The following is a 23522-nucleotide window of genomic DNA, read 5'->3' as shown; positions in this document are numbered from 1 at the left end:
AATGATTGTATTGTTAATCACATAATATTTTATCAATTCTTTGCACTGGGAATATTAAAACTTTATCATTTAGCTAGTTTGAAATAAACAACTGTGTGTCTCTGTTAACTTATCTTTAGCCATTCTCTGTACTGCAGTTCCAGAAAGCATTTTCCTTAATTATATTTTATCCATCTCTCTTCTTATTTTTCTCCCTCTCTGTTGTTTTCTGTTTCGACATTGCAGACTTATTATAGGGTTTTAAACCACAATAAGTTAATTGGCTTCTATATAAGCATTAAAAATGTCCACAACAAGTTGAACAATAAATGTACCCACTGCCTTACGTATGAAAATGTAACCTCTCTGTACATCACTTTGAAAAAAATGAAATCCTCTTGTAAAACTAATTGATGCCAATAAAAATGTAGGAAAAACAGTTCTCTTAAAAAATTTAAAAATATCCCTAACAAAATGGATTTGATCTATTAGCTTTTTAACATGGTAGCTCCAGCTCTCAGTCTCACTGTTTCACTCTCTTGTCCTCCTCTGGAATATCTTAATATCTGCTTTTCCTACATCTGGAATTGTCTCTACCAATGATGCAGGATGAAGTAGAGCAGCCCCTTTACTTAATAATAATATAACTCAAGTGCCTATCTCATTAAGTGTTCAGAGAAACTAATATAAGCATGATAAATACATTTTTCTCTGACCAACTTGTTCTTCATTCTTGTTTGAAAGTGAGTTCAATTCATTCCTCAGGGTTGCTTGCTTTTTCTCTCATGTCTGAAGAAATTGTCACTCACTAAATGTATATTTTAAATGTTGCTATAAAATTTATTATTTCGACCCTGCAGTGATATCTCAGAAGTGAAATAAAGAAGTAAGAATAAAATAAACACATGAAACAGTTACTGCTTTGTGATCATAAGGATGTCAGGATTAAAGATTTTAACCTTCACTATGTGTTCCAGAAAATGGATGGTATTTTTCATTTGATAGTGGCCCACAGGCCAGCACTGTAGCCCTTACCTGTTTCAGAAACATGCCTTTTAGTGCCATGAAAAGACTGTGAGGCAAAATACTGTAACTGAAAAATGTTGTGAGTCATATGTCAAAGGTATTTAGCACTGCTCAATACATGAAGCAACAGTACCATACTTACTATAATGAGAGTCTAATTTTTTTACTCAGATGATAGCAATGCCATAGTATGACTTTGATGACAAATACTGGGATTTCTGTTCAATATTCTTTCTGACCTTAATTCTTTTTAAAAAAAATTTAGTCCTGGATTTATGATATTTGATGTTCATGAGCCTCATGCTTTTAGATTAAGACTTCAATTTCATCATTGACTTTCCCAGGAATCTATCTCCCTGACAATCCCTCTAGGCATATCAATTTCATTTTCATGAACAAATTTCTTGTAATGAATTTTTTGCCAGTTCTAAGACTTGAACTCAGAGCCAAGGCCTTACTCAGTATCCTTGCTCATAGCTGGCACGCTACCACTTGAATAACATTTACAGTCAAGACTTTTGCTGGTGCATTAGACATGGAATCTCATGGTCTCTTCTGCTTGATTTGGCTTTGGACCATTCTTCTCTGATCTCAGCCTTCTGAGCAGCCACCAGCACCCAGCTAAAAGCTTTTTACATATATTCATCTATGTATAGGTACAAACATGGATATGTATTTCTCATTAGTTCTGCATTTCTGAAATTGATTAAGAATTCTTTTGTGTGTACATGTGTGTGTGAATTCTTATTAGTACAGGAAGGAGCATACAGAATTAACATAGTGGCACAGCAGTCTTGTTTGGATGTCACAGTCCTGGGTGTAGCATACTTAATATTGTATTCATCTTCTCCTGGTTATCAGACCTTTTTGCCTTTTTGATCATTGGGTTGAAATATCTAAGCATTTCCTATTGTTCTTTGTAAAAATAAAATCACCCCTTTAGTCAAATCAGTTTTGCCTTGATTACACAAGTAAAATCAGTGACAACCATATCCAATATTCCTATATCAAATGTTATTTTTAAGTATGCTTAGGTTAAAAAGTATCAAAAGTACATACAAGCTGGGCACTATTGGCTCAAGACCGTAATCCTATTTAATCAGACTGAAATCTGAGTATTGAGGTGGTTCAAAGCCAGCCCCTGACCTTAATTCTTTTTTTTTTTTTTTTTTTTTTGGCCAGTCCTGGGGCTTGGACTCAGGGCCTGAGCACTGTCCCTGGCTTCTTCCCGCTCAAGGCTAGCACACTACCACTTGAGTCACAGCGCCACTTCTGGCCATTTTCTGTATATGTGGTGCTGGGGAATTGAACCCAGGGCCTCATGTATAGGAGGCAAGCACTCTTGCCACTAGGCCATAGCCCCAGCCCAGTGACCTTAATTCTTAATAGTCCTAATACAGAAATAGACTCTACTTCTTTGGCTCCTTTTACTATCAATTACTGCTATGTGGCCAAGTTTTAACTAATAAGACATGCCGTGAACTTGAATTGTGGAAAGGGTTATAACAATTACTAATTAAAAAAAAAAAATCTAAGGAGACAATCTTCCTTGTCATGAACTGATGTTCTACCACCTTTCTTTTTGAAGTTTAGACTTTGACTGATGTGAGGTACAAGCTGATTAGGAAAATAAAGGAACTGAAGAGGTTTTTTTGCTTTGTTTTTTTGTTTGTTTGTTTGTTTTCACTTTCTGCCATCTGTAAGTTGTCCTGAATGGCTTATGCCATGTTACAGAAAAAATATCTTAAACTAGATAAATGAGTTTATTTTAAGCTAGGTATTGGTGGCTCATACATATAATTCTAGCTACTTGAAAAGCTGAGATATGAGAATTGTAGTTTGAAGCTATCCCATGCAAACAAATCCTCAAGACTCTTAGTTCAAGTAGAAGAACATGTAAAAAGCTGAGGATGAGGTCCAGTTTTTTTTAACTCCAGCACAAGAAAATCCCGTTATTTTTTAAGATCTGAAGCAAAGCATGGTTTCAACTGTTATCCTTCTTTTGAGTCAAATTCAATGTATTATAAGAAAAGTAAGGTGCAATGTGTAACTTACAGTTTGTGAAGATTTGCATTTGCAGATATAAGTGAACATAATATGATTCCTACAATTATTGCTCACCAAGAGACAGAAAATATTGGCAAAGTCAAGATAAAATCCTATATGCAGTAGATTTTATTCTGATCCTTTATATCTGAAGCCAGAAGAAAGAATTTCCATAGAAAATTAATATATCACCATTTGGTATTTTTTTTCAAATGAAGTGTTTTAAAATTTCAGAAGATAAAAAGGATTAATTCATTCATTTATCACAAATAAATTAAATCATAAGAAATATTAAGTTACAACCATTAAAAGTTAATTTTTAAATAACATAATTACTTTCTTATGTTAGTCTACAGAACTTTGTAAGAGCTCTCTAAAATATATTTTACTTAAATCTTAGGAGTGCTTTACAATGTAGGAAATTGTCATTCAAAATTAATCTGCATAATTTTTAGTCATTAAAAAATCTCTGAAGAGTTGTTTATTCTATATATTAAGCTAACAAGATTGAATTTGGAAAAACTCTTTTAAAAACAATTATGTTTAACTATTTTTATAAAGATATTGGCATTCACAAAAACAGTTCATGAATATAGTACATCTTTACCAATGCCACCCCTTTCAGTATTTTCATCCTCTCCTCTCAACCCACCTTGCTTTTGTTAATTTTAGATTATAAAATAAATTTTGCCAGTGACAAAGCAGTTCACATGTGTAATGCATCTTGACCTATGTCATCATCTCAACATTTTTGACCCTCTCTTCCTCGTATTTTTCATTTCTATGGTATGTACAATGATTCATTTCCTGCATTATTTTCACCATCCTGTCCATTCTCCTACTCCACTTCCCATGGCTCCAACATCACCTCTTGAAATTACCAATTTCTTGTACTTATTGTGTTGGTTTTGGCCTAGTCTTTTTTTTTTATTATTGTTGTAGTTTTGTTTTTTGCCAGTCCTGGGGCTTGAACTCAGGGCCTGAGCACTGTTCCTGGCTTCTATTTGCTCAAGGCTAGCACTCTACCACTTGAGCCAAGCACCACTTTCGGCTTTTTCTATATATGTGGTGCTGAGGAATCGAACCCAGGGCTTCATGTATATGAGGCAAGCAGGATACCACTAGGCCATATTCCCCAGCCCTGACTTAGTCTTTTTAAAAGAATCACACTATTTGTGCTCTCCATAGAGTCTATTACATTTCAGTTAATTCATATGCAACACCTACTTTACCACTCAGTGTGTTTACTTGCAGTGTTTTAACCATTCTAGCTACCACAAATGAGGGAAAACATGCAACCTGTTTATCTCTAAAAGTGACATATCCATACAAAGGAATTCTACACATTCATCAGAAAGTATGATATTGTTCTATTCTGTAGGAATTGGAACAACTCTTGAAAACCTTTTATGCTCATTTCTTCCTAAATCAGTGGCACTGCTTTGCTGCCCTCTTCTTTCTCCCTTTCTCCTGCACCCCTCTCAATCCTTCTTCTTTTGGTTCTGCTTCTTGATCACAGTACCTCATACTAATTGGGTTTACTTGGTTAGGTCTAGCCCAGAACTATGCTGGTCAATTACAGGTGGGGGTGTTAAAGATCCATCAGGTCTCATCATTGGAGTAACTGCTTTGCAATTATCTTTCTTCACCAGTGGAATGAAATGCTTCATAGCTCGAAATTTGGAAGACTCAAAGTTCAAGTTCAACCACTTGGCAAATGTTGAAAATGATGTATTGGGTATAGAGATGTTCTTAGTCATTTACTAGTGCCCTATCACAAAACATTGAAATTTAATTAAGATACAATGTTGTATCCTTACTTCTTCAAACTGTACTGTTTGAATTGGATGCCATATATTTATTGAGTTTGGTGTGTCTTGCATGATCTTTCGAGAAAATTTCATTCAACAATACTTACAAAGCGTCCATGTGTTGATTCTATTTGCAGTTTATTTTGTAGTAGGCAATTTCTTCTCCTTATGAAGCCTGAGTGATAATACACATGAAAACCATTATAAGCAAGGAAGTGTAATTGTTGGGCGAAGGAGAAGCCAATGGCTCCATACAGGGTTGTGTGAGAGAGATAAAGCCTTTGTGAGTGGGTAACTATTCAATGAACATTTCAATAGAGGGATGCCGGGCTGGGGATATAGCCTAGTGGCAAGAGTGCCTGCCTCGGATACACGAGGCCCTAGGTTCGATTCCCCAGCACCACATATACAGAAAACGGCCAGATGCGTGGCTCAAGTGGCAGAGTGCTAGGCTAGCCTTGAGCGGGAAGAAGCCAGGGACAGTGCTTAGGCTCTGAGTCCAAGGCCCAGGACTGGCCAAAAATAAAAATAAAAAATAGAGGGATGCCATTAGTATTGGGAATATCCATAGATAAGAGGTGAAGTGGGCCATGGACAGATTCCTTCTCTGCAATTCTGAACTGTCAATAATTTTCTCATATGATATTAATACAATTTTATGTGACTTTCTCTCTATTAGACTTTAAGAACTCCATAAAATTGAGAAGGAATACTAGTCTGTTTTGTTTCCTTTCATAAAAACTGTCAGAGTCCAGGTCTTCAACAAATTTCTTCTGGACTGAATTTAGGTGTAAGAAATCAAAGGAAAATGCAAGCTGTGTTTGAGAAATGGCAAGAACTAGAATTTGGCTAGAAATAAGATTGTGGGAAGTAAAGTATATTAAAAGAGATAAATAAGAAAAAAATGAAGTGATTATAGAGTCTAAGCATTTGTTAAATAACAAAAACCCAGCGTTTATTTCGCAGTCATTTCAAGGGAATTTAGTAGTAGCAGATAGAAATCGAAACCTGAAAGTAACATTTGAAGGTGAATAACTATATACAGTATCAGTGAATCTATGAAAAGAATTAAAACATATAGATGGAAAGTTAAACATTATAGATGATAAGTAATAATGTATTGTGCCATATGAAAGTAAAATGAATGAAAATCATATGATATACGTACTGTGAAAAGTAAGTACAACTATCAGTTTGAAAATAAAAATTAAAAAAAAGAAAATTAAATACAAATGTAAAGAAGAAACTTGGATAAGTCTTAGCCAGAAAAATGGAATAACAAGAGTTTTTTCAAAGCAGTGAGAAGTTAATATATTTTGGGGTTTATTACTTCAAGTATATCCATTTTTTCTATGTTGTTTCACACTTAAATGTTTTACAAATATATCACAAATCCATTAAGAAAAAATATAATTTCTCAAATTAATATATGCTTAAAATCTAGTAATCTAGTTATTTGCAAAAGAATAAAGGATATACTGAAAGCAAATAATTTTCTTTAATAAAAACCACTGATAGTATGTATCATATACCACACATGACACTTGTTTTTATTTTTAATCAAAATTCATTAAACAAGGAGAGTTGAACAAAATCATATTTTACTACCTCCTGAAATTCTGGTAATTTTTCACGTATACATTCTGTAAATGTATTTAATAATATTCTTCAGATTCAAGTAGCAACAGGGTACAAAGCCAAGTTTTATTAACAAATATTGTACTTGCTATACTTTGATGTGACTTGATTATATTGTTTCTTCCTAAATGGCATATAAACACTTGAATGCCATTATCTACTTTTTAAAAAAGTGTTGTCTTTCCTCACATAGCTCTAAGTTACCTTTTACATAATTGAAGGAAGAAGGATATTTGACTCCTTGATAGGAACATTTTTTTAAATAAATAAGTAGTACTTTTAGCTGCATTGAGTTATTAAGAACAGTTTATACTAATAGTCCCATATACTTATGGTCATGAATATGTGATATCATTATGCAAAGAATTATTTCATACTGTATGAAATATTACAAAAACAAAAGGCTCTGAGAGTTAAGTGACTGAAATTAGTTAAGTATCATTATAGCAGATTTACTTTAACAGGTAGCAATTCCCTAGAGGTCTGGATAATCTTAACAAACAGGGAAAGTTACTGTTCTTTCTTTGCTCTTCTTTTGTTTCTTACACGAAACAAAGATATTAATACTATATTTTCATAAATTTCTTGTCTATTCTGATTCTTCTAATTACTTATTTCAAAAAGTATGAACAGGGTATACAAACGTATATGCTTCATCATTGAGTATTCATGACTATTTTAAAACATACATGAGTATTAAGAGTTATTGGTTCAAAGATAAAGAATGCTTTAGTATAAGCACATTTCAAAACAATGGACACATTAACAATTAAGTGGACATCTAATTTTAAAAGACAGGTATTTGCATATTGGAAGTATTAAAGAAAAGTGGGAAATACTTGAATTACCTCTTTCCTACCTTTCCATTTCTTTCATGTGCAAAAGTAATCTGAGATTTCTTTAAATATAGAACAAATGTATATTCTCTGACTTGAAAAACATTGTCTGTCTCACTGAAATTTTCTTTCTGTCTAAACTTTTGTATAACATCTGTCCTGTTATATTGGTCTTAACAGGTTTCTTCATTAGCATATTCAACTCTGCTGGGTCTCTGCCTAAGACACTCTTTTCTCCCACTTCCACGTATCTAATTCCATTATAAAATTCAGTTAATGTCATTGAAGGTATTCTGATTATATCTTCAAGGTAACACTTCCCATCCAATACTCAGATCTGGACTGCTTTACTTTATAATACTTACCGTTTTTCAAGTCACATTTGAATGTACTTATTCATTACATTTATTACATGATTTCCCCGTAGAATGAGAAGGAAATGAAAATAAAAATGAGAAGTGTTTTCCTTGGTTTTATTACTGCTGGATTAGTTATGAGACCTAAAAAATTAAGACGTTGGATATATTGAGTAAATATTTGTTAAGAGAATAAAGACTTTAATACAGCATTTAGAGGTGGGAAGAGAAACAACCCAGGAATACTATTTAGGGAATAAGCATGCTTTCTTAAGGCTATCCCAGCTACATGAGAAGTGGCATAAGGCCATGGTTTCAGACTAGCATTGGCAAAGACTTCAGAGAGATCAAATTTCAAATACATTGAGTTTGGACTTTCATATCCATAGTGCCAGCTACACTGAACACCAACATCAGATAATGGAGGCCTGTGGTTGCCCCCAGGCAAAAGTGAGACTCTGCCCCCAAAATAAACTTAGGCAAAAGGGGTGAGGAAATGAGAAAAAGTGTGCTTGTGAACAAGTGCAAGAACCTGAATTCAAATCCCAGCACTGACAAATAAAAAAGGCAGTTCATGAGGAATCATAAATAATTCAAGCACATTGATATATCAGGTGCTTACTAAATGTCTGTCTCTCTAGAATATCAAAATGTCCCTCAGTAGTAGGCTAAATCAATAGGTAATTCAACATATTGTGTTAATCATTCAAATAGGAAATAAAACATACAACTATATCAGACTAAATACAGTGTGATATTAAGAATAATTATGAGAACATGAAAATATTTAAGACAAACATTGAAATGTCTGTATATGATGAGTGATATAATCTTAATTTCATTTATAAAAAATGTGTTTATCTCTTAAGGCTATTTGCTTAGCATACTAATCATAGAACAAGATATATTCAATAGTTCAGAAGATATGTCATATTCTAGCCTCTTTGACTATATTTGTCAAGCTTTGGAAGCTTATAATGTTGAAATTTCAAAATTTGTAGTACTTGTTCAATTGAAATGTCACCATCTTTCTACTGTTAGAAAAATAAAATTTTGTTTAGAAAGAATCAATCTTTACAAGGAGTAAGCAACTGATTACTGACAGTTTGTCTTTTTCAGGGGACAAGAAGATATTTCTGTGGGCAAATCCATAGAAATGGGTGGGAGAAGTTTAAGGTTCACCAGTCCTTTAAAGTCAATGATATTAATCAAAAGTTGTATTCACCAATTAATTATTTCATTTTTTAATATGAAGAAAGTTAATGTTGACTGATATACGCAGTTCATTTGTATATTTGCCCCAAGGTCATGATAAAGCAATGTAATTTTCCTTTGGGAAGCATCTAGAAAGTATTTCAGCTTTTCCTTTTCTATTTTAATTAAAAAGACAAGTGATAATGTGATACAGCTTTTCGAACTTTTTCTAACTAAGCACTAAGCACATGGAAAGATGCATAAATGTAAAATAAACTTTTTGCTCTTCAGAAAAAAAGAATTTTGATTTGAGAGTAAGGGAGTTAAAATAAAAACATGCATAATTTATACTACAGATGGGTATATTCTCTGCATAAATGATACCTAGGGATTTCCATGAGAAAGGAAATAAAGTAACAATCAACATTAAGAAAGTGGCAGAAGTAACCAAACACATGCCAACTTTAAGAAATGGTATAATGAAGTTTCCATAAGCATCTTTTCATGACCTAGACACTCTCAAAGTTATCTCAAGATTCAGCAAAAGTTCCAGTGCACTTATCAATAATGCATTTAGCTACAAGGCTTAGATATTAAAACCAGAGGAAGTTGCCTATATTAAAAAAATACAGCTCAAATTCTTGATTATCCTAGAGGTAAAGGAGTTGGACTGTGGAGAGATGAAAACAAGTTTGGTTGAAAATTGAGAATAAATTAGTAATAAGGTAAAGAGTTTTAAATTTTAAAAAGTCGGAGTGATAATAAAGTTCCTGCAAGTGTGAACAAAATATTTGCCATTTAAACAATCTCTAGTAGTTATTGGGAACAAAGAAGTACACTATAAGACAAAATATTTGCATTATATGGGGGAATTCCATTGGCAACAGCCATTGTACTTACTGAAAGTCTCAGCTATTTTTTAGAACCATAAGATAGACACTTAAGTACAACAATGAGGAAAATAAACCAGAAAACCAAGAGTATGTAGTATCACCCAAATTACTATTTAGTGTTGCAATTAGGCACAAGTCAACTTCAATCAGTTACTAAGTAAATGGCAATTAAGTTATGGTAAATGACAGAATGACTTAGAGATATTAGCTATAATTAAGCAGTTAAATATTTCAATAAGCAGACAGAACCTTAATACATTTGACTTGTGCCATTTTATTTTATTTTGTTTGACATTATATCAATATAATATTCAAGTGTCTCAGCACACTGAGAAAAGTAGCACTGTACAAAATACTGAACTTTATGGCATAATAAGTTCCTGACAAATGTCTGAAAATTATGCCATGTTAACAAGCAAAAACTTATGCTAGGATTCATATTTGGCTCTCTGGACACTGTTCAAATACATAATGTTATTGTGGAACCAAAAATCAAAAGATTTAACCAATGACAATTATATGGGCCAAATATGTAGCAAACATAAGTTACAGGAACTTTTCTTTAGGGTAAGGCAATTAAGAAATTATTTTCCAGTTTCTTATGTTAAAGCTTTTGCGTGCATCCTAATTACTGTCTCAGAGTTTAGGATACTCACATATTGTTGTTAAAGGAAATAGAAAGAGCCTTCATCGTCGTCATATCCAGCTTCATTGACTGATAGACATTTTCATTGTTAATATTTCTACATTACATCCACTTAAGATAAAGTACCTCCAATAAAATTTAAAGGAGAACTTACCCATCAAGGGAAAACTGAAGAGAAAGTATTATCAAGAGATAGTTCCAAATTAACCCTGCAAATATTTTACAATAAAAATTAATACTATTTTCTCTTTTAATGGTTGATGTAGTATTTCCAGGTAGAATAGTGACAGCTTTGAGCAGAAACAGTCACTTAAAACTCATATTAAAAAATAAATTTTCTTAATGTAAACAATTTCCAATGATGAGGTAGTGGCAATCCATTATTTTATTTAGGGGTGAATAGTGCATTTTATATTGTTGTATTCAATAAAACCAAATAGGTCTTCTCAATAGTTAGGACAGTCATTTAAGTCTCAAGGAAACACAATTGAAATAAACAATTCTGTATGGCATTAAAAAGCTGTATAATAAATTTTAAGAAAATAGCAGAATGATGTCACAAAGACTACTTGTGACAGGACTTCTTAGGAACTGGGTCCAAGTAAGAAAGTCTTCTGGTAATTCGCACATTTGTGACTTAATACAATGGATTATGGAAGGAAGACTACTAATGTCATAGGCAGGTGGCTGGGATTGAATAAAATTTATTTTGCTAATTATTTTATTACTATTTTTTTGTAAATTGAAACCATGAAAATGATGATGAAATATTGTTTTATATTTCCTTTGAGTATAAGAATCAGTGCAAGAAGTAAAATATGAGTAATAAATATTTTTAAAATATCAGCCTTTATAACTTTTTTATTGTCAAAGTGATGTACAGAGAGGTTACAGTTTCATACATTAGGCCTTGAGTACATTTCTTGTATTGTTTGTTACCTTTATAACTTTTGTATGAGCTAATTTCATGTTGGTTATTTTTTCCATCATATTCTTAAAACAGTGATCATTCCCTAAACCACTTGCAAAATTAGACCACTAATGATACCGGTAAAAAAAAAAACAAACACAAGGGCTGGGGATATAGCCTAGTGGCAAGAGTGCCTGCCTCGGATACACGAGGCCCTAGGTTCGATTCCCCAGCACCACATATACAGAAAACGGCCAGAAGCGGCGCTGTGGCTCAAGTGGCAGAGTGCTAGCCTTGAGCGGGAAGAAGCCAGGGACAGTGCTCAGGCCCTGAGTCCAAGGCCCAGGACTGGCCAAAAAACAAAAAAACAAAAAACTGGTATTGCGAAAGAGTTATAGTCAGAAACACACTGAATTTTAATAAAAATTCATAAAATGAAGTATATACACATTTTCTCATACATTTTGTTTATGAAAGCGTCTCAGTTGCTCACTTACAAATTTCATTCTATTAATAGATCAGTGAGTTTTAGAGCAAGGCAAAGGAACTTAAACAACCTTGAATGGGATCACAGATATTTTATTTGAAAACCAAGTGATTGTGGGCAAATTGTTTTTGTGCCCTTGTTTCCTCTAAAAACATGGGCATAAGGTAATAGCTTTATGCTAGTGTGTGGTTTACAAAATAATACATTAAAATCACCAATAATACTGCCTGACAAATTGACAAGTGCCAAATAATATTATTTTAAAGATGTTTTAAATTTATTCTCAAACATAATACTTTAAGAAAGATGAACCATTTATTTGTACTGAGGGTTAAAGTTTGAAATTTTCTTTTTCTTTTTCTTTTCTTTTCTTATTAAACTTTTTTCTTTATTGTCAAAGTGTGGTACAGAAGGGTTACAGATTCATATGTAAGGCAGTGAGTATATTTCTTGTTCACCTTGTTACTTCCTCCCTCCCTTTTCCCCTTTTCCTCTCCCTCCAGGAGTTGTGCAGTTGATTTACACCAAATAGTTTTATAAGTATTGCTTTTGGAATGGTTTGTCTTTTTGTCTTTGTCTTTCAATTTTGATGTTCCCCATTTCTAATACCCACAACCTCAAGCTTGCTAGCTAGACGGTTTCCCATTTAATCCATGCCCCTAGACCATATTTTGCTTTTAGTTACTTTTGCAATTTTTGTGTAATAATTATTTTTAGGACAAGTATCTGTTAACAAAAGTGTATAGAATGACAAGATAAATATAAAAAATGAATAGACCCTATGAAGTCAATTATATGTAGGCAAAGCTGTGTTCTTTAAAACTTACCAATCAACTGTAATTTCAAGTGGCCTGTTTTACTAATGTGAGTAGAATTTGTGCAGATTTGGAATAGGTGTGTGTACAAACAATGTTATTTTGTTATTTGACTTTGCTAAATAAAAACTGAACTATTCTTAAGAGTAGCTTGGAATAGCTACTTTGTGATCCTATGCAGATAACCTCTACCACCTCTCTGCTTACCATGATCAGCTATTCTTTCTCTACAAACTATAGCCACTACTTAGCAGTCTTAGGTACAGATATTGCCTCTTCCAAATAATTACACATTCATAGTACACTGAATATGCTGTGGAATGTGTGCCTGGGTTGTCCCAAATTTTCACTGTTGATATGGTAGTTTATATCAGAATGTGCCATCATTTCACTAGAAAGCAATACCTCATCTAATAAATATTCTAGAGTCTTTATCCTGACCATCCTAAGTCCCAAAATATGACAGATAAGTGTTTAATGTTTAGAAAATCCCATTTTTAGTATTTTCTTAAAGCAGAATGAATGAACTAATACCTTCTTACCTATTCATTTTATCTAGAAATTCTGTTTCAAAACTGAAGTGAATGATGACTGTCTGCTCCTTAAATAACGAATGAAAATAATGAAAGTTTTAAACTTCAAAACTCCATGCAAAATAACATTTCACTATAATCAGTAGAACTGCTCAAAAATAGATATATTGTGTTTTATTTATTTTTTTCTTTTTTTGTCGAAGTGTGGTACACGGGGGTTGCAGATTCTTATGAAAGGCAGTGAGTAGATTGTGTTTTAAATCTTAAAGATAAGTTTGTGATTATTTTTCAAAATGATTTTATTTTTATATAACAGTTATTAGGCAATTCAAAACAATTAAAAAACAATAACATGGGTAATCACTCAGTTGACTGTAATGGTTTTGCTTTCTCATTTTTTTCTTTGTTTATGAAAATTTTTATTTTCTCTCTATTTATAGAAAAATTAAAAATGGATATCCATGCAATAATTAGCACCAGTTTTAAGAAGTATTTTCTTGACAGGGTATATTTCTTAAAATGGAACTGCAAATGAACATAAGCAGGCATCTATGATGATATAATATAATAATCTAATTATTTTCCAGAGTCCAGAAAAAACATGGAATTTCTACAACTGGAAATATACTAGGTAGTTATTTACACAGTTTGAGTCTGAATGTATACTAAACTATTTTTTCCATTTCATGGCGTGACAGCAGCTTCATTTAGTTTTTACAAATATATCTTCATCAGAAAATAAGGGCATAAAATTTAAACTACTTACAGGGGAAACATTCAATCTGCCTTTAAGGAAAGAACAAACCTATTCAAAGTTTCTCCCTTTCAATTTGCTGATTTTAGAATGGGAGATATTAATATTTGAAACATACTAAGAAAAGAAGCCATTTTGTTCACAATCAGGGTTTTCCCCCCATTATTCTACCATTTGGCTGCCAGAAAAGTAAATGCACTCTGTGGTCAAAGTTTCATGTTTAGAAACACTAAGTTAACAACTTATTCAGGTATCATGAACTTCACACTGTTTGTTGAAATGCAGAGATTTTATATATTTGGTGCTAACTAAATTTTTTGATGTTCAGCTTATAAATTAAATATTAAATAGCAAACAATTCCTGAACATGGTATAGTAGTACCTGATATTCAGTACTTTCTTTTGTTAGATCAATAGATATAAAGTCCTTAACTTCTGATCCTTATTTCTTACATAGATAGGTATGAAGAATACACAAAGGAGATCTGGTTGTTTCTCCAACGAATGGTGTTCAGAAAATGTGGTATCCACATGAAAACAATAAAATAGAAGACACATCTTACTCAGTACACAAAACAGCTTAAAATGTTTGCGATATTTAAATATAAATCAACAAAAAAGCAAAATCACCTGGAAGAAACTATACAGAATATGCTTTCTGGCATTAATATTGGGAATAACTTCACAGCCATGATACCAAATGCATAGAAAATATGCAAAAGAGAAAAACAAGAAACAAAGAAGTGTTACTACACCTAAGTGAAAATTCCTGCCCAGAAAAGCAAACAGCAAGAAGAGTTAGAGTAGAAATAAACCTTCGACAATCACATTTGTAAACTCTGGTAACAAATACTTACTTTGAGACATGATTTTGTGAAATTGACCTTAAACTTGTCTATTTTTATGCCTTTGCCTCATAAGGAGCTGATGTTATAGACTTGAAGCTTTGTCCGTACCCACTGAATTCTCAATTTTCATTATTAATGAATTCTCACATAATGTAGAAGATCAGTTATAACTTATATTTGCTTTGAAGTTCTGTTGTTCTTTCTGGCATCTAATATTTCGACTAGCTGTATAAGGCCAATCTCTTATATAAAATGAATGAATTTGTTGTTTTCATTTTTTTATTTTATTTTACTGGAAAGGTAATGTACAGAGGGGTTACAGTTACTTAAGTAAGGTATGAGTAGATTTCTTTTTGAACAGTGTTAATCCCTCCCTCATTTTTTCCCTCTTTCCCTCTCACCCACTCCCCTCCAACATTGTGTCTAGTGGTATCACTGTTACATTGGTTCACCCTTTGTCCCACCATTTCTGTGATTCCCTTTCCTTTCCCCCAATGAGATGAATTTATATGCAAGACAATGGTTAGAAAAATCAAAAAGAGTGTCAACAGGAAATAAAATGGTGGAAAAGAAAAAGAAAGAAAGAAAAAAATAAATAACTGTGAAGATTATACTAAAAAAAATTCTTGGAGTTCATTTCTATAGGCATCACTTTATATGGTCATATGCACACAAGTATGGAGAAATTGTGATCCTCTGCTAAGAATATCTTAGGCATATTCTAGTTATTACAACCGAGGGAAGCCATTCAGCTTGTGTTTCTTTGGGTCTTGCATTTTTCACTTAATATAATTTGTTTTTACACTTTATGCAATATTTGATGTTCTCTGTCATTAAACTGATCTTTCAATAAAATTTTAATTGATACTATTCTCCTTAGTCATTCTCTTTGATTTTGCATCTTTTTTATTAATTAAATTTTGTTAACAAGGTGTTGTGCAAAAGGGGTACAGTTACATAATAAGGCAGTGAGTACATTTCTTATGACATCTTATGCCCTCATTTTTCTTTCCTTTCCCTAGATCAGGTAGGCATATATACAATACCCAGTGTACCAAAATCATATACAGTAACCACATAGCATAAAACAAAGGAAATTCACCTGGAGCTTTAAATGTAATGTCAACAATAGAATCCTCCTGTGTCCTTCTCTTGGAGTTGTTTTTGCTTATCTTCATCTTATATGATTGTATGTACAGCTGTTGAGCTATTGTGATCCACTGATAGGTCTATTCAAGACCTTTTTATGTTTAGTAGTTGTTTGGTTTTAGATACATAACGTAAGGTCACTGACCCAAACCTGTGGAAATACCATTTGAAAAGAAGTTTTTTTTGTTTGTTTTGCAGACCTGGTCTCTACTGTTCCCCCCTACCCCAATAGTCATATATCAAGGAAACCATGCCCCTTTGTTCTCTGTGTTCTATGCTTGTCTCACTCAACATTATTTGTTCAAGTTCTAACCATTTCCCTGTGAATATCAATACTTTATCATTTCTAATTGGTATGTAATATTTCATTGTGTGTAGGTACCATATTTTTGGATCCATTCTTCTGTAGTGGGGCATCTGGGTTGTTTCAATATTTTGGCTATTGTGAATTGTGCAGCGATAAACATGGATGTGCAGATGTCTTTTTGATATCCTGAGACCTGTTGGTAGTATGGCTGAGTCATATGGTATGTCTATGCTGAGCTTTTTGAGGAACCCCCTATACTGTTCTCCAAAGTGGTTGTACTAATTTGGACTCCCACCAACAGTGGAGAAGGGTTACTCTTTCCCTGCATCCCCTCCAGCATTTGTTGTTGGCTGATTTCAGAGTATTGGCCACTCTAACTACAGTGAGGTAATATCTCAGGGTTGTTTTTATTTGCATTTCCTTTACTGCCAGGGATGTTGAACATTTCCTCATATGTTTCTTTGCCATTTTTATCTCATCTTCCGTGAAGTCTCTCTTTAGCTCCTTTGCCCATTTAATAATTGGTTTAGTGGTTTTGGAGGGGGTTAGTTTTCTGAGTTCTCTGTAGAGGACATATATTAGGCCTTTGTCTGGTGCTGTGCTGGTGAAGATCCTTTCCCATATGGCTGGCTGTCTTTCTAGTTTGGTGGCTAAATCTTTAGCTTAGCAGAAACTTTTTATATTGTAGTGATCCCATTTGTTGAGACTCTCCCATATCTGTTCTGCCCCTGGGACTATATTCAGGAAGTTCCTACCTGTGCCCATAAGTTCTAGCATCTCTCCTACTCTGTCCTTCAGTAGTTTCAAGGATTCAGGTCTGATGTTGAGGTCCTTAATCCATTTTGAGTTGATCTTGGTACATGTTGATAGGCTAGACTCTACTTTGAGTTTTCTACATGTGGCTGCCCAGTTTTCCCAGCACCAGTAGTTGAAGAGGATATGTTTTTCCATTGTATGTCTTTAGCTCCTTTGTCAAATATCAGCTGCCTGTAAGACTGCAGCTTTGTTTCTGGGTCTTCTATTCTGTTCCATTGGCCTTCAGGTCTGTTTGTGTACCAATACCATGCTGTTTTTGTTAAGATGGCTCTATAATAGAGCTTAAAGTCTGGTACTGTGTTAAAATCTGAGGCCTTGATTATAATGTGTCTGGGGTGGTTCTTCTAGGGTCCAATCTGCCAGATGTTCTATATGCTTTTGTTGTTTGGGTGAGGTTTTCCCTTTTGAGATTGGGATAATTCTCTGTAATAATTCTATTGAAAATGGGTGGTATATCTCTGCTCTGGTACTTCTCTCCTTCATCAATTCTGATTATACACAGATTATATCTCTTCTCCCTATCCACTCACTCCTGGGTTAGTCTGCCCTGGAGTTTGACAGTTTCTTGGAGTGTGGTGATCTTCTGGTCCTTATCAGCTGAATCATCATCCTAACAAGAGACTCGAGATTCAAGATGACCAATCTTTGTGATGTGACTTCGAGTGTGGTTCGCATTGAGTCAAGTGAGCTGTTTTTGGTTGCCAGATCAACTCTCATTGTGGTAATTCCTTCTTTTAATGAGTTGGGTTTGAAACTATTTTTTCATGCATTTCATTTCTCAGGGTGTTAAGGTCTTCTTTAACGGAGAAGACTATGTATTTTTGCTTGCATTTCTTTCTTGAGTTCCTGAAGGTCCTTTGAGACTTCCATTTTGAATTCCTGGAATTCTTTTCTGAATTTGTTCCTGAGGCTTTTGATCATTTCTGCTATCTTAGCTTCAGTTGTTTGTTTATTCTCCATCTCCTCCTAGGTCGTACTGCTCTTTGGAGGTGGCAAGTTGGCTTGACCTTTCATAAAATTTGTAATATTTCTTTGTGATTTATGCATCTGGAGTGAAGCAGTTATGGATTGATTCATGCACTTCCTTTCCACGGCTTGTAGGTGGCGGCATTGGCTTGGCTTTGTGCTGGTTCCTGCTGGTCCACCAGCGGGGACTTGTTTGTATCCTGCCTCTGGATTTGAGTTTGGCTGTTGAACCTTACTGCCCTATGGTTGAGCGTGACCATCTTGGTTGTTGCCGAGGCAGTTACCCTCACAGCAGTTAGGGGTAGGTAGGTTCTGTGGCTTTCTCTGGGGGACCTTGCTCTGCCACTGTACTGTGCTGACCCTTGTGGGCCTCTGTTGGGGGTTCGCAGGTCACTGATTCACTATGGCGTGGAGACTTTTCTTTGATTCTTTCCCCACGAGTTGCTGTGGGTCAAGAGAGCTCACCTCTCAGATTGAGTATTGCTGCTGAGGGGTGGCTCGCCAACCTGTGCGGAGTGTTCCTGTCAGAGCAGGTGTTGCTGTTGAGGGGTAGCCCACCCACCTGTGCAGAGAGGCCCGCCTGTGCGCCTATAAGAGAGGGCATTGCTGCTGAGGGGCAGCTTGCCCACCTGTGTGCTCCTGTGGAGGAGTGGGCATGGGTCCCTCCTGCTGGAGGGTGGAATGCTGAACCTCACAAGCCCTCAGTGGTGCTTCTTTTGGGGACATCCTGGCCTGGATTGTTGGAGGGTGCTTGTGCCTTCTTGCGAGTCTACTGTGGGGGCGGTATGCGTGGTCACCAGTAGGTTCAAGTGTCTGGGCATGGGTTGGTGCCCACGGACTCTGTGCCTCCACTGTGAGAGGGGCATGTGCTTGGGCCCAGGTGACCCTGCTGGGCTGGTATTGCACACCAGCAAGCCTGTGACTATTGTTCAAAAAGTCTGCACAGACAGGGAGCCTCAAGTGGAGGTCAAATGCCTACCAGTCCCCAGGTCCCTGGTGGGGGCGCTGGTGTGGACAGGTTTAGGCTTCCCAGCTGGGGCTTTGGGGGATGCTGGCCTAAGGTGTCTCCTGGCCACTTTGTTGGGAGCTGCTCCACCCACTGCTAGCTCCTGTGTTCTCTCAGGAGCTGTAGGGTCCTAGAGCCCCCAGATATGGGGGTCTTTTGTTCCCTCAGGGCCAGAAGGGAGGGAGAGGGAGCTCTAGTTTCTTTGTCCCCTTGTGATGAGCTTTACATCAGGTTTTGGGTCTTGCCAGAGCTGATCTCCCATTTGGGGGTGTGGGGGAAATGGGGAACTTACTGGTCCTTGATTGTGTGTGTGTGTCTTGCATTGCTGTGTGCTTTTCTGAGCTGGGGTGTGGTGATCAATCATTTGGGGTGGCGGCAGAGGCAGAAGTCCTGGCTCTCTTTGTCCACAGTGCATGGTTCCCTTGCTGTTGTCTGGTCCCAGCCTTTAGGTCTCATGCCGCTGGTCCTGCACCGCCATCTGTCTCGCTCTGGTCTGTGCAGTCTGGGGCCTGTGGAGCTCCTGCTGTCTGGTCTCTGCACTCCTGGCGGGACTTTTCTGCTGTTGCTTCTGTGGTCGCAGATGATCTGTGGTCCCATTTGCTGGGGCCAGGGCCGCTTTCCCAGCCTGGCCCTGTTTGGCCCAGGGCAGGTAGGGTACCCTGGAGATTTTTGGCTGCATGCAGATTATAGGCTTTTCTTTCTTTATTCTTTTTCATTTGCTGTGTTTCCCTGTTTGTTCTGGTCTTTTGGTTGTTGGGTTTGCCGGTCTCTTGATCTGCATCTTTTTTTAAAATTCTTTAAACTTCTCCACTTAGGTTTCTTTTTTTTTCTTTTTTTTTTCTTTCTTTTTTTTTTTTTTTAGACTACTATCTACATATTACGTGTGCTGACAGACAATTCTTTCTTTCTGGTTAGAATTGTTTTTTCTAACAGTATCTACTGCTAAAGTCCACCACTTTCTCTTTTAAACTAGACATTTTGGGTCTCATTGGGTGAATCAGAGGGATATAAATGTCACAATGCTTTCTGTAGTTACCAATAAATATGAGTAATACTTTAAAATTTTAAATCTATATCCCTGCACAAATGCTCATGTCCAGACCAAAATTTTCTAGTTTTTTATTTGAAATGTAAAATATGGTTCTGTAAACAGGATCAAAGCTTTCCCTATATGTGAGACTCTGAAATGAATTGAAGTTAATGTAATCCTGATTTTAAAAACACAAAAGAACTACGGTAGGACAAAGAACACTTTATTCATGAGGTAGATTTCTGAGGTTAGTTTTATGTTTCATGTTTTGTAACCTCAGGTGTCATAGCTAAAAAAACATCTCTTAGGATTGAGGGGAAAAAAATGTCATCCACCCAGGCACTCTGCTGGTTGATATAACTGCCTGGAGAAGAGACTATGGTATCTCTTCCCATTCTTAAATTTCTAGATCTTTAATAAAGACATGATTTTCTGACCTCTTTGTAAAACTACACATTTTAAGACTTGTGTTGATATTTCCTTTAAGAGGGAAATAATGTCTTAGTGAATATTGCTAAGATTTAGCACTTAACTATATGTAAAGCTGAGCCAAGGACACTTCACACTTGACAATATGCGCTTTCTCCCTGGTCCAACTTAGATAGAATTTAAGGCAGATTGAAAAGCAAAACAGCCATATTCATTCAAACTCTGATTCCAAATTATGTTCACCAATTACAGGTGGCATATATCTGTAATCTCAACTATTAGAGAGGTAAGAGGATCACATTCCAAGACCACACTGGGTTTTAAGCATGATACCCTAGCTAAAATATCAATTCCAAGCAATATAACCAGGGACATCTTTAAGTGGTAATGCATTTGGCTAGCAAGCACGAGGCTTTTTGTAGTGTAATGGAAAAAAAAAGCAAAAAAAACAAAAAAGCATCTTCTCTGATTCATATATTCAATTCAAAATATAAAGGAGGAATCTATCATGTTCTGCAGAGTGTCCAAAAGCTACTCATATTTGTTCCAGAGTTCACAGAAGTTGTGGACTATGAAAAGAAAACAGCTGCTGTCAGAGACCTTATGAATGGTGTAGGGGATGTCATGAAGGGAATAGAGGTTGGGATGGTACAAAACCAGAGCCAAGGAACAGGAGTAAGATCTAGAACCTGGAAAACCAAGTAATAGGAGGTTATCTCCTGAGACTCCCAAAGGAGAGCAGCCAGTTCTAATTGATTTAAACAGCTGGGGTTGGGTTTTTCATGGAGAATTATTACAAAATAATAATATGTTTTTGTTCAAACTACTAAGAATTTTGCAATTAATCACAGGAGTAATAAGACACTAGTACCATTATTTCCTTCTTCTTTCTCTAAAGTCATCATCAGAAAATGAAATACTGAAAATATTAGAGATGCTTTCCACAACACTGCACTCCTTACAGATTATCCCTAAACAAATGTGCAGATACCTTCTAATAGACATATAGGCAACAATTCAAATTTTACCCACCCTTAGCTTTTCATCTACAATGCTTATTTGGCATTCAAACATAAAATAAATTGATTTGGGTGAGTACATAGCAAGAAAACGTACGTGATTTTCCTTATTAGATTCTAAAACAGAGATTATTTTTTCCTTCTCCAATCACATTGCCTTATGAGAAATAGCAATGAATGAGGTGAAGTGTTTCTGTAAAAAAACAAATTACAATATATCATCTATATTGTTATTGTAAAAAATCTGTTATTGAGGCTGGGGATATGGCCTAGTGGCAAGAATGCTTGCCTCCCATACATGAAGCCCTGGGTTCAATTCCCCAGCACCACATATACAGAAAACAGCCAGAAGTGGCACTGTGGCTCAAAAAAAAAAATCTGTTATTGTTTTTGTAAACATCTGCTCTGAGAGCAAGAGAGCAAACATGAAACATATACATATATGTGTGTGATATATATATGTGTGTGTATGTATATATGTATGTATGTATTCTTGCTCAAATACATACACAGAAGGTGAATTTAGCAAGCAGGTATAAATTGAGCACTCAAGGAGAAACACTAATTTTTCACCATATTTCAAACACATTCTTAAGCACTGAAATTTATTTAAAAGCAAAAAAGATATATTGATATATTTAAGATAGTAGGCAAGAACATAAGATTATGTGATACATATCTATAGACTAGTTAAATAGAAAGGTAGATGGATAATAAAGGTAGACAGATGATTACAGACAGACAGACCAAATCCATGACAGAGAAATGGTAGAGGAGTGGGTGGATAAATGGATTAATGGATGGATAGATAGATCATCTTTCTGTTCTAGATGGATTTTCCACATGTAGGCCGCATAATTTTGTCACTCTAATAAAGCAGCAGAAAACAAGAAGTCCATTATACATAGATTTTCTTTAAGAAGAAAACAATTTCTACTGATGATTTTTTTTCATTTCTTTATTGTAAAAGTGATGTACAGAGGGATACATAGCTTTTGACATTTTGTTCTTATTCCCCTAAGTATATGGGAATAAATTGCTGGATGCTATGCATGGTTCATTTATAGTACCTATAGAAATATTTTATATTGGCTAAATAAAGATTTGTCTTTCATCACATACTGTGAATATTAATATTATTTATTTTTATTTATTTATTTATTTATTTTGCCAGTCCTGGGCCTTGGACTCAGGGCCTGAGCACCATGCCTGTCTTCTTCCCGCTCAAGGTTAGCACTCTGCCACCTGTGCCACAGTGTCCCTTCTGGCCGTTTTCCATATATGTGGTGCTGGGGAATCGAACTGAGAGCCTCATGTGTAGGAGGCAAGCACTCTTGCCACTAGGCCATATTCCCAGCCCAATGAATATTATTTTTTAAACCTTACTTCCTTTACACTGATCCTAAAGAATGAAGTGGTATTTTATTGTGGCTTTGATTTGCATGTCCCTAATGATTAACGCTAGTGGGCATTTTAAGCATACATGAATGCAAGGGTTTGAGCAATGGCTCTTCAGATCTTTAGCCAATTAGAATTATGTATTTATTTATTTATATTGAGTTGTTTTAATTCCTTATCCTGGTAATCAGTCTCTTGTTAAATTAATAGATATGTAATTGGCCATTTAAAATATCTGAATGTGTGACAGAATTGAGAGACATACAATTGAGTGATGTTCCAATTGTACTTGAAATAAGTTCTGTTTTATTTTTATTTATGAACAAGGTACATCTGCTTATTGTGTGAGCCAACCACTTTTCTGCCCTTCCTAATTTTCTATTATTTTCTGTTGCTTTCACTTTGGGATGTTCTTTTTGCTTTTCTTTTCTCTACTGAAAACACATTGGACTCATAAACTGCCTTGCTGTATGGCACCTTCTTTGTACAACACCTTAAAGATAAGAAAATATATTTTAAAAATAATGTTTCTCAAAAAAGAACAGGTAAACTTTGCCAGTGGTTTTATTTGTAATACATGCATTGATTTTGTTGAATTTCTTGATTTAGGTCTTTGCTTCACATAAAAAT

Source organism: Perognathus longimembris, chromosome 9 (assembly GCF_023159225.1).
Source record: "Perognathus longimembris pacificus isolate PPM17 chromosome 9, ASM2315922v1, whole genome shotgun sequence".
Taxonomy (NCBI): Eukaryota; Metazoa; Chordata; class Mammalia; order Rodentia; family Heteromyidae; genus Perognathus; species Perognathus longimembris.
Note: the sequence above shows the minus strand (reverse complement) of the source record.